The sequence below is a fragment of the Mastomys coucha genome, unplaced genomic scaffold (assembly GCF_008632895.1).
Source record: "Mastomys coucha isolate ucsf_1 unplaced genomic scaffold, UCSF_Mcou_1 pScaffold1, whole genome shotgun sequence".
Lineage (NCBI taxonomy): Eukaryota > Metazoa > Chordata > Mammalia > Rodentia > Muridae > Mastomys > Mastomys coucha.
This window is the reverse complement of record NW_022196891.1, coordinates 62,429,603-62,440,922: the sequence shown is the minus strand read 5'-3', so window position 1 is coordinate 62,440,922 and position 11,320 is coordinate 62,429,603. Positions and strand designations below refer to the sequence as shown.

At 44.9% G+C, this 11,320-nt stretch overlaps 1 long non-coding RNA gene across 6 annotated transcripts in view; it reads left to right on the top strand.

The window, feature by feature from the left end:
* The first annotated feature begins 6,960 nt into the window (after positions 1-6,960).
* LOC116102770 overlaps positions 6,961-11,320 on the top strand; it is a 46,191-nt gene continuing 41,831 nt past the window's right edge. For 3 of the 6 annotated variants that reach the window (XR_004123273.1, XR_004123279.1, XR_004123272.1), the window contains exons 1-2: positions 7,453-7,537; positions 8,213-8,291. This is a non-coding gene — a long non-coding RNA (uncharacterized LOC116102770). Of the gene's footprint in view, positions 7,009-7,437; positions 7,538-8,212; positions 8,292-11,320 lie in introns of those variants that run through there. The other 3 variants (XR_004123277.1, XR_004123274.1, XR_004123278.1) reach the window with 2 other exon arrangements.

Genomic DNA, 11,320 nt, shown 5'->3' with positions numbered 1-11,320 from the left:
ACCAGGCTGGCCTCGAACTCAGAAATCCGCCTGCCTCTGCCTCCCAAGTCCTGGGATTAAAGGTGTGCTCCACCACTGCCTTGGCTCAGTCTGCTGTCTTATAGAACTCAAGCCCACCAGCCCAGGGATGGCACCACCCACAATGGACTAGGCCCTTCCCCCTCGATCACTAATTGAGAAAATGCCCCACAGCTGGATCTCATGGAGGCATTTCCTCAAGGGAGGCTCCTTTCTCTGTGATAACTCCAGCTCGTGTCAAGTTGATGCACAAAACCAGCCAGGACAGAGATGTGGCAGGGAATTGCTTTCTAAATTCATCACATACAAGTATTTTCCTCCTAGGTAGATCAGGGAAGAAGCTCCACTATGTCACACTTCACTGTTAGGATTTGCTCCTCTGTGATTCCCCAGGAATGCAAGTCCCTCGAGCAACATCCTCACCGGAGGAGGTAATGGCCCGTCTAGGAGTGCGCAGAGAGGAAGACTGAAGATGTCCCAGGAGGCAGGTCAAAGCAGGCAAGGATCACAGGCCACGTTTCCTGTCTCCGGAAGCTCTGCGTCAGGCAGTCATGGGATGGGGAAAAAAGAGAGGTGATTAAGACCGGGAGGTTTTAAGGGCTTTGAGAGAGAAAGTGGGGTGGGCAAAGGAACACAAGCCACATGAAAGCAGAAGGGACACACTGGGGGATGGAGTGTGCAATGGGGATGGGGAGGGGTTGGAGATGCAACCAAAACTAAGTGTGTATGAAAGCGCCATAAGGAGACCTGTTATTTCTCTATGATAATGAAAAATGGTAACTGTAGGAAGCAAATAGAGTGGTGGTCCTAAGCAGGCTTTAAGTGTAGAGAGTGTGTGACAAGCGTATACTTTTTATTTATTTTATGTATATGAGTATACTATAGCTGTATAGATAGATGGTTGTGAACCTTCATGTGGTTGCTGGGACTTGAACTCAGGACCTCCGCTTGCTCCACCTCAAAGATTTATTTATTATATGTAAGTACACTGTAGCTGTCTTCAGACGCACCAGAAGAGGGCATCAGATCTCATTACAGATGGTTGTGAGTCACCATGTGGTTGCTGGGATTTGAACTCAGGACCTTCGGAAGAGCAGTCAGGGCTCTTAACTGCTGAGCCATCTCACCAGCCCAAACAGATAACTTTTTTTATGTATTAAAAAAGAACACAGGGTCTCTGGTGAGGTGGTTGATGCAAATAGAAAAATTGGAGGCAAGAAGTCAGGTGACCGAAAAGTATGGGTCAAAGGGACAGACTCTGCACCAGGAGAACCCAGGGTTCCCAGTGACTGCCCTCAGATCACCTCTAGTGTTTGTCTTTACCATTCCTTTCTGTTGCCTCTACACTACCCTAAAACTACTTCCAACAAGTGAGGCACTAGATATCTTCTGAATCTCTGAATTCTGGAAACTTCCTTTCCCTGGTTTTGATCTGTGGTCTTCTCTCCATTCCTAAGGAGTTTTCTGCTGCTCCTGTAACCACCAACCTGGCGATTTACAAGAAATGCAGGTACAGAGGATGGAGCAGAGATTGAGGGAATGGCCAACCAGTAACCGGCCCAACTTGAGACCATGGGCAAGCAACAATCCCCGACACTATTAATGATATTGTTATTCTTGCAGATAGGAAATGTTATCCTCTGAGAGGCTCCACCCAGCAGCTGACTCAGACAGATACAGACACCCACAGTCAAACAGTGGATGGAGCTTGGGGACTCTTATGGAAGAATAGGTGGAAGGATTGCAGGCCCCTAAGGGGATAGGAACTCCACAGGAAGACCAGCAGAGTCAACTAACCTGGGCCCTTGGGGCTCTCAGAGTCTGAAGCACCAACCAAAGAACATACACAGGGTAGACCTAGGTCTTCCCGCTCAGATGTAGCAGATGTGCAGCTTGGCCTTCATGAGGGTTCTTAATAACTGGAACAGGGCCTATCCCAAAAGCTGTTGCCTGTATGTGGGATGTGTTCTACCCTCTGGGCTGCCTTGCCTGGCCTCAGTGGGAGAAGAAGTGCCTAGCCTGGCAGAGACTTGAAGTATCAAGGTGTGGGGGGGATCCCCAGAAGGGCTCCACCCCCTCAGAGGAGAGAGGGATGAAGGAAGGATTGTGGGAGGGAGTAACCAAGAGGGGGACAGGGAATAGGATGTACAGTGGATAAGTAAAAAATAAAATTAAATTAAAAATCGTATAGTAGATATGCTAATCCACAGATCTGCAGGGAGGAGTCTCACATGCACCCCACTGTGGTCAGCTCAAGGCATCACCAGGCACAGGTTGTCTTTCTTTCTGGAGATTCTTTATAACTTCCAAAGGCTGTTTCACAGTCCTTAGCTGGTGTCCCCGCTCCCATCCTCAAAGGCAACTGTGTTGCGGTTCTCTGCCTCTGATATACTGTCACATTCATTTCTCCAACTCATCTACCTTATTTCCTTCTTCCATTTTTAGGGACCCCAATGATGTCATGGGTTCACCCTGATAGGCCAGGGTAACCTCCCTATTTTGAAGTGACTTGAAGGGTTTTATTTACAACCTTAGTCTCTCTTTGTGACAAATCCCAACACAGTGACATTTTCCAGGGATTGAGAGGTATACATATTTGGGGGAGGCCATACTGTTCTGCTTCCCATAATCCTCAGCGCCTCTACTGAAGAAGTCACCGTTGTCCTTACCAGGATTACTGCAACCACGTGGGTTCTGGAGTCCTCAAACCATAGTGGATGTTGAGGGGGATGCCAAGCCTCTCTCAGCCTCTTTCTATAATGGGAGGACACTCATGTCCACCTCACTGGGCTGTCGTGAGGGGTAAATATATACATGGCTCAAAACGGATAGTATTAGCTACTGTTACTGTAGCACTCGTCTCTACACTCTGTGCGCTGAATTCAGAGGGATCTTTCTTTAAGCACACGCCGATACTGTCTTTTCTTATGAGGCCACAGAACTGTCGATGCTCTGAAGTTTGCTCTCTGGCCACATGTCCAGCCTGGGTCTTCACTGAGTTACCTGACATGATTTGAGTTCCTCTGGGAATAACTGACATGCTGTATCCTTCCCTCTGGTGTTGAGTGGTTTTCGTTTGCATGTAATTCCTTTACCTTCTTTGTACTCTTCCTTCAGGGCCCCCACCCCCACCCCTGGACTGATGTCCAGGGCTGCTCCCTGGCTCACCACACTCTGTCTTCTTCCTGAACGAGCCTCCCCAGCCAGGCACCTTCACCTGGAACCCAGCACTACCGCATCAGGAAAGGAGTGCCAAGAGCATTACAATGGGGACTTCACTTCTGAAGTTTGCTAGAGCATCACCCACACAAGACCTCTAGTATAACTTCCCTAGATCTTTTGCTGTTGGCAGAGTGAGAACAATCCTGAAATTTGGCCCTTTCCTGGTGATGGAGGTGAACAGTAGGTGGTCGTGCTGTGGACTGAGGACTCTGAAGTGTAGGCTGTACCGCAGATCATCTGCTTTCCAAACCAAGTCCTGGACCCTGCAGGCTTCTGAGAGCTGTGCTAATGAGAGCTGGTGTGGGAACAAGTCAGCAAGGGGACCGTGGTTCCCTTGAGTGACGTCACCTGTTCATATTAATAGGAAAAGTACTGGCCACATAGATGAGAGCCATTGTCTGACCGGCAAGCATAATTTACCTACCTCCACCTGGCTGTGATTATGTCTGCTGGACAAACTACTCTCTGATAGGGCAAGCTGCATATGCTGTGTACTATGGCCTCACAGTTCCTCACTGTAGAAATCTGAGGCATCTTGCCATCCTGTCTGGGCCCTGAAGAGGAATAGCTTACTTCCATGATTACGCCTGTCCGCATATACAGTAGTCAGCAATGTATCTAAACCAGTTGTGCACGGAACGAACAGTTTAATTGGGCCATGACTATCTCTCCTTGTTGTGTTTGCTATGGGCATTTTAGCTTTTGTTCCTCAAAATATAAGGAATAGCAAAATTAAATTGGGATTCTTAAGATCTTAAAAGCCATCTAAACAGTGTTCCCAATTTGCAGAAGGATTAACATTAAAAATGTATTTTTTCAAGCTGGATTTTTGGACCTTATCAGGAATATTTCCACATAGTGATGGTGATTTTTACTAATAATTAGGTACTCAGTTGAAGCATAACTCAAAATATAACTAAAATAAGGTGCATTTGAAATAGTTTATGATCACAAGTGTATCAGGCCAGAGATTAAACAAAAGAAGATAGAAAGAAATTAAATTAAATCATGCTTATTTTGAGTGGAAGTCTTTGAGGAACAAAGACTTTTAATTAAAAAGGGATAGAGGCACATAAAAACCGCCCTGAAGAAGGCTTCTCAGCAGGGTTTCAGGGATTTACTGGTTCTTTGTAGAGTTAACTTTTACCCAGAAGTCTATGATTTTCCATACACACACACACACACACACACACATATTGTTATTGCTCTTTGACAGGCTATGAAAACAGATTGTACATTGTTTTGGGGCAGGAAAGAGGATTGAGGAAATTTTTTGTTGTCCCATGGTCCCATGTGCCTGGAGAACAGCAGGGTCAAAAAAGAATTCCTGCCTTTGAGAAAATTTATTTCTTATGGCAATGGTCAGTCAACAAAGTGGTTTAAATACCAAGTGGTGACCACAGTTTTGGGAAAAAAAAATATCGCAGCAATAAATACATTTAAATACAATAGTTAAAGTAGCTGATTTCTAAGGAGTTGCCAACCCATAAGGCCCAATTAGGAAAGCAGGCAGAGATCAATGTGGAAATGGACTGGGACGAACTCATGGGAGTATTGGGAAATTTTAAGCCGAGCGGCAGGCGAGGGAGTATAGTGGGGGCGAGAGAGGAAGTACAACGTGAGTCAGGGAGGTAGGACGGCCCTGCAAAGGACTCGGGGGGTTTATTTTTAGTATGGTTTCTCCACAAGTGAAAGTTTGCCTCCCCCAGGCCCCCAGGGCATCGAAACAGAGTTGGGCACAGGAGAAGGGGAGGATAGTAAAGGACAGGTGAAACCTTAACTGTCTGCTCACACGGGCTCACACTGGCTCCTGTCTTGAGCACTTGTTCCGAGCTGGTGGCTCTTTTTGCGGGGTGGGCACTGGAGACTTTAGAAGGTGGGACCCACAGGCAGAATGGAGCACTAAGGGTGAGCTTTGGTGAGTATAAATGGCCTGGCCTCACTTTCTTTGTCTACCGCAGTGGGAACCGCCGTTGCTTCACGTTTCTGTCCCTGGATGGAACGGTTCATCATGATGCCCGGTTCATCATGGACTCCAACATTCTGCAACTGTGAGCCAAAATAAACATTCCTGGGGCCCAGCAAGATGGCTCAGTGGGTAAAGACGCTTGTCCCACAAGCCTGGCAACCTCGGTTGAACCTTTGGAACAACTTCAAGGTGAAAGGAGAGAGCCGTCTCTATAAAGTTGTCTTCTGACATCCATCAACAGTAACAAAAATAGTAACAATGATAATAATAAACCTTTCCTTTTCTCTTAGACTGTTTTATTAGGTATTTGACACAGAGATTGGCTTTCAAAGTCTCTGTAGACCCTGTCAAGTTGCTGGGATCAGTATTAACCATAACGCTAAATTCTTTTCCCAGTTCCACCCACTTACCTGTAAATTTCATAACTTTACATCTTTTCTTTGGGGCTCAGTAAAATTCCAATGTGTAAATGTCTTACATTTTCATTATCTGCTCATCAGTTGATGGACCTCGAGGCTGTTTCCATTTCTAGGCAGTTATTAACAGAGCAGTACTAACCGGGGCTGTACACATATTCCTGCAGCAGGTTATATAGCCCTTTAGGAGTATGCTCAGGGTTGCTTTGCTGGTTCATACGGTAATTATATCTTTAGGAGTTTGAGAATCTCCATTACTGAGTTCTCCAGAGGCTGTACCAGTTTACAGACCCACCAACAGCAGTAGGGATCCTTGGGGAAGCAATTTTGTTACAACCATGAGTAAATAGTAGACGACCAAGAGGTGGAGGGGTAGCCATAGCTCTCCTTCCATATCCACGGTTTTGGGTGAAGTAGATGGGAAATATTTTTAAAATCATGTCTGGACAGAACACATAAAGACCCCCTTCCTTGTCATTGTTTCCTAAGCGAGCAATGTAACAATTTTTACACGACATTTGCATTGGGTTAGATATTAATCTAGATGTCATTTAAACCATAAAAAAGGATGAGAATAGTTCATATGCAAATGCTAGGTGACCTCTTACACAGGGTACCTGGGCATGGTGTTCATAAGGGAACCAAAGATCTTGGTACTAATTCTCTGTGAATTGGGAGATGGGTCTGTAGTAGAGGTAAGCGGGATGCCTTAGGTATTTTTCTTGTTGCTATGACAGAAGATAAAACAGCTGAGAAAGCAACTTAAAGATTTATTTTGGCTCATGATTTAAGAGGGCACATAGTCCACTCTGATGGGAAACCGTGGTGGTGTGAGTTCACAGTGGCTCATTATATTGCACTCACAGTCAAGAAGCACAGAGAGAGGAAGGCAGAGCATCCCCCCTCTCCTCCAAGCATTTGGGTGGTCCGTGGGTTGTTGCTACCCATATCTCCCCTTCCTGGTTAAACCTCTTTAAAAGATCCTTCACAGACACACCCCGAGAGAGGTCTCCTAGGTGATTCTGTACTTAGTTAGGTTAGAATGAGGATGGACCCTCATGTGTTTAGATAATTTTCAGCACTGGTTGCTAGATTCTCTCCTGGCAGCTCAGTTACTGTCCAAGCAAAGCTAGGGTCAGAAAGGAGCAAAGAAAGACCGAACATTTCCTTAGACTGAGAAAATCTAGCTATGCTTCCGTATGGGGATTTTTTTTATTTGATGAAATAATGAAAAATAATGTTCCCTAATAGTAAAAACTGTGGGAAAAGATGGTTTCCACGTAAGTTATGCCAGTGATTCTTCCCACCTTTTGTTATCTTTTTTACAGGAATGGAGTGAGAGCTTGTAGCATGTAGTTTCTACTACCCTGCTTTAAGTTCCAGGTTAGTCTGTGCTACCAGCGGCTGCCCTGGTTCCCTTGGATCTGGGGATGAAAGACACACACATTCTAAGGCTTCCACCGCTAGTGTGGCTCAGTGGCTGGGTTTATCTAAGCCTTCTTTGCTAGCCTGCTTTTTCCTTTACTTCTTGCTTAAAACCTTACATCTGTCCTCATCTTAGTTGCACGTCTAATCTCCCGCCTGGGGGAAGCAGCCAATGGCTACTCCACCGGAGATCTCACATGCCTGATGACTCTCCCTCTGAAGCATGGTGAATACCTTTTCTCTCTCATCCCCTTCTCTCCCAGCCGGCCTTGGGGAGCTGGAAGTCCCGCCTCTTCTGCCCAGCCATTGGTTGTTGGTGTCTTTATTGATTAATCAAGAACCAATTGAAGAACAGGACCTTTGGCCTTCCCACACAGATTCCAAATCTAAGCAACAGAACCACTCCTTACAGAGCTAAGGCCTCATGTCTCCTGAAGTGTCTGTGTTCTGAGGCAGTTATCACCAGAGTAAGAAGAGGCCTGCAAATGTGTGTTCCTCTGTGGAGACTCTTGTTCTCGCTTCCCCAAATACACTGCTTCAATAATATACTGTACTTCTATATAGTACTAAATACTATAAGATTGTATAATTCTATAATACTAAGTATATAATATTTATATTTGATAATAGTATATACTCTAATACTAAAGCCACCACGTCTGACTTTGACCCAGTTGATATGAGTTAGCACAGACTTCCAGGATCCCTGGGTTACCCCTCAGCCTTAGACATAATATCTATAAGGATCTTTCTAGAGATCAGTAAATCACCCTGAAGGCATCACTCTCTGTTTTTATCTACTGGCACAATACCACTTCCCAGAATACTTGCTCCATGCAGACTGGGATTTTCTTGCTTTGTTTACCTCTGTATCCTCAAGACAGAGGATAATGATGAATACTGTTTGATAAATACTTGCTCAAAGGTTAAACCCTGTTCTCACTGGGAAGAGCAAGGTTTGAATGGGGTGGATCCTTGTATGAAAACCAGCATGCATGATGTCCCACAGCTGCTATGACAAGAAGGCAAGGGATATCCCTCTGAGCTTCTTGTGATGTCATAGCCTCTAGAGTTATTTCAACAATTGTTAAAGGACAAGGTTCACATGATAAATGACAGGGCTTACAGTAATGCTTGGCAATATTTGGCATTTGTCTTTCAGGTTTTCATCAAAGAATACTGGCTGGACTATAATAGAGTTACCATGGTAACTGTGCAGCCTCATTTCTGAAAGCCTGAAGGTGAGTGTTCCCCTCCTCACTCAGATGAGGGCTCCATGGAATGGATTTTGCATACTTCAGAGTTCAGACTGCCAATGGACCCTTTAAGAAGTGTCTTCCCTCTAGGGTAGTGGCTCCCACTTTTAATCTCATCACCCAAGAGGCAGAAGCAGGCAGATTTCTGAGTCTGAGACCAGCCTGGTCTACAGAGTGAGTTCCAGGACAGTCAGGGCTACACAGAGAAACCCTGTCTCAAAAAAATCAAAACTGGAGGCTGGGGTAGAGGGGGAGGAAGAAGCCCAATAAGCCTCAGAGCCTATGAACACCTTGGGGGAAGTTCTGAACCCTACCCATCCCTGCAGGTCTACAACCAAGTCCCTTTCACCCATCTCCAACCCCAGGAGGTCTGGTTGGTCTACACTGAGTAGGGAACTTGGTTGAGCCTGGCCTTGGAGGGGGATTTTAGCAGGGAGTGTCAGATTGGACAGTGGCATTGCTGTATGCAGCCCTTGACTGGAAGCAGGTTCCTTCTGCCTGCCTCTTGCTTTGTTCCAACCATGTTTATGTGTTTTGTCTGAAGCACTGCACTTGAGAAGTGTGAAATCAGAATAGCTGGGTGGATCTCTATGGAATATCTTTTACTCAAAGTTTATTGAGAACCTGCAGGGACTTGCTTAATGGCCATGTCTTCTTCCTTCTCCTCCTCCTCCTCTTCCTTCTCCTCCTCCTCCTCTTCCTTTTCTTCCTCCTCCTCCTCCTCCTCCTCTTCTTCCTCTCTCTCTCTGTCTCTCTGTCTCATGTTTATAATTTACAGAAAAATTCTCCATTAGAGTTATAGGGAAATGGACTCTCTTCCTTCTCTGACGTAAACAGGCTTTTTCTAATCTATTTTTTTTCTACTTATGAACTGACCAATCTGTATGTGCGACAATGCCCAGGAGCCACAGAGTTGGTTCTTAGGTTGTCTAACAGAACAACGACTCCCCTGTCTACTGCTGGCCATTTAAAAACAGCTATCTAGCTTGGGAACACATGCATTTCTCCATTATGATCCGGATCCCTTTCACTGTTCACTGATGCTCCCATGAAGGATTGGTCAAAGAGAGATGTCAGTTGGGCGACCACATCAGCATTGCTGCAGTGTGAAAATCATGTGCTGGAAAAAGGAGAGCCTGGAATGCTAGGATCATCTCTTGAGCTTATTTATGTATAGCACTCATTAAGTTAGCTGGAGAGTTCTGTTCTATGGGCTGAGAGGACCTTGTGCAAGCCTCTGTTAGTGTTCTATTGAGTGGGCTAGAAATGCTGCTACTGTCATTGCAGGAGTGATGAAGGCATCTCCTCTGGTTTGGATATAAAATATTGCTCACAGGTTGTTTTTTGATCACTTGGCTCTCCGCAGATTATGCTGCCTGGCAGAAGGGAGATCCCTAGGAAGTAGGGCTTGGCTGGAGGCAGGAAGTTGCCTAGGGGGTGAGCTTTGATGGCTAGGACCTGATCCAGCCCTAGTCTTTCTTTTCCCAGCCACTGAGATGTGGTCAAGTTTCTACATTCTGTAGAGCTACCATTCTTCCCCACCATGGTGGGCTCAAACCATGAGCCAACATAAATTTTTTTTCCTGTGTTGCTTCTTGTTAGAAATTCATTCATGTCAATAAGAAAAGGGATAAATATAGCACCCTTATTTTTAAAATTATAGCCTCCAAACCAGGCACAAGTATACTTTATGGACGAAAATTTGCTATGGTATAGGAGTAAAAAAAAAAAAAGCAACTTCTAGTTTCATGAATATTAAATAAATTGAGCTCTAAAAATGTTTACTATATGTATGGATAACTATTTACATATAAAACATATAAGTGAGTACACTTTTGGGCACATGATCAGAACTTTTACTCCTGGAGTGGATGATCAAAAAACATTTAGGGATGGTGATATAATTTATGAGTAACAGAAAAATTTTCTTGATTATTGGAAGTGTCTGAACTACATAGTCTTCAAAATAAGAAAGGCATGCTCATTAGGTAACTATTATAGGAAGAAAAATTTAGAGTCACAATTGAGGGTTTCTTACCCCAGAAATATTACCTTGAAGCTCATGTCAAGATAAAGTGTCAAGACAGACACTGTGAAATGTCATAAAAGGAGTAACAAAAAATTGCATGGAATCATGATTTAAATATGTAGAATGACAGGAGAGTTTCAGATGCTGTAGTAAAGTAGTCCATGAGAGACAGGCTTTAGGATCAAGAATGGATAGCAGAGGTTGGCAAAGTGGCCCATGAAGGGCAGGCTTGGAGATCATGTGTAGACAGATAATAGAGCTTGGCATAGTGGCCTTAAGAAGGAGATGCTTAGGGTCTTGTGTAGATGGTGGAGTTCTCTTTCAAGGAACATTTCATCACTGGTATTTCAGTGTCCTCTTGTGTCAGTGATGGCATGACGTTGGCCAAGTCAGACCCATGAGCTCTCCTTTGTTTACTGTCTTCTTGCCAGCTTTTGCTCTTCTTTCCCCAGTAATTGGAACACAAATTTGTGCTTACTTGGTGTATCTTCTAGGAGAGGTTGTACCTAAGAGATGAAGGCAAATAGATCATGAACATTGATAGCAGACAGAGTGGAATGTAAACACAAAAATGAGCCAGACACAAGGCTGCTTTTCCTCTTATCTCTTCTGCAAGTCAGTGAAACCCACAGCCTCTCTCTGGCTGGAATATGAAATATTGCAACTCCATGATGGAAGGATCTCCCCTTGATCTGGTCTGCTTCCTTCCTACAGCCACAATTAGGCACCAGTCTGTAGTATTTTGGCTCTAGGTTGCTCTCCTCTGCTTTTCTTCTTCCTTCCTTCTTTCCTTCCTTCCTTCCTTCCTTCCTCCTTCCCTCCCTCCCTCCCTCTCTCACTCCCTCCCTCCTTCCCTTCTTCCCTTCCTTCCTTCCTTCTCTTTTTCCCTTCCTTCCTTCTTTTCTTCCTTCCTTCCTTCCTTCCTTCCTTCCTCCTTCCCTCCCTCCCTTCTTCCTTCCCTCCCTCCCTCCCCCTCCCTTTCTCC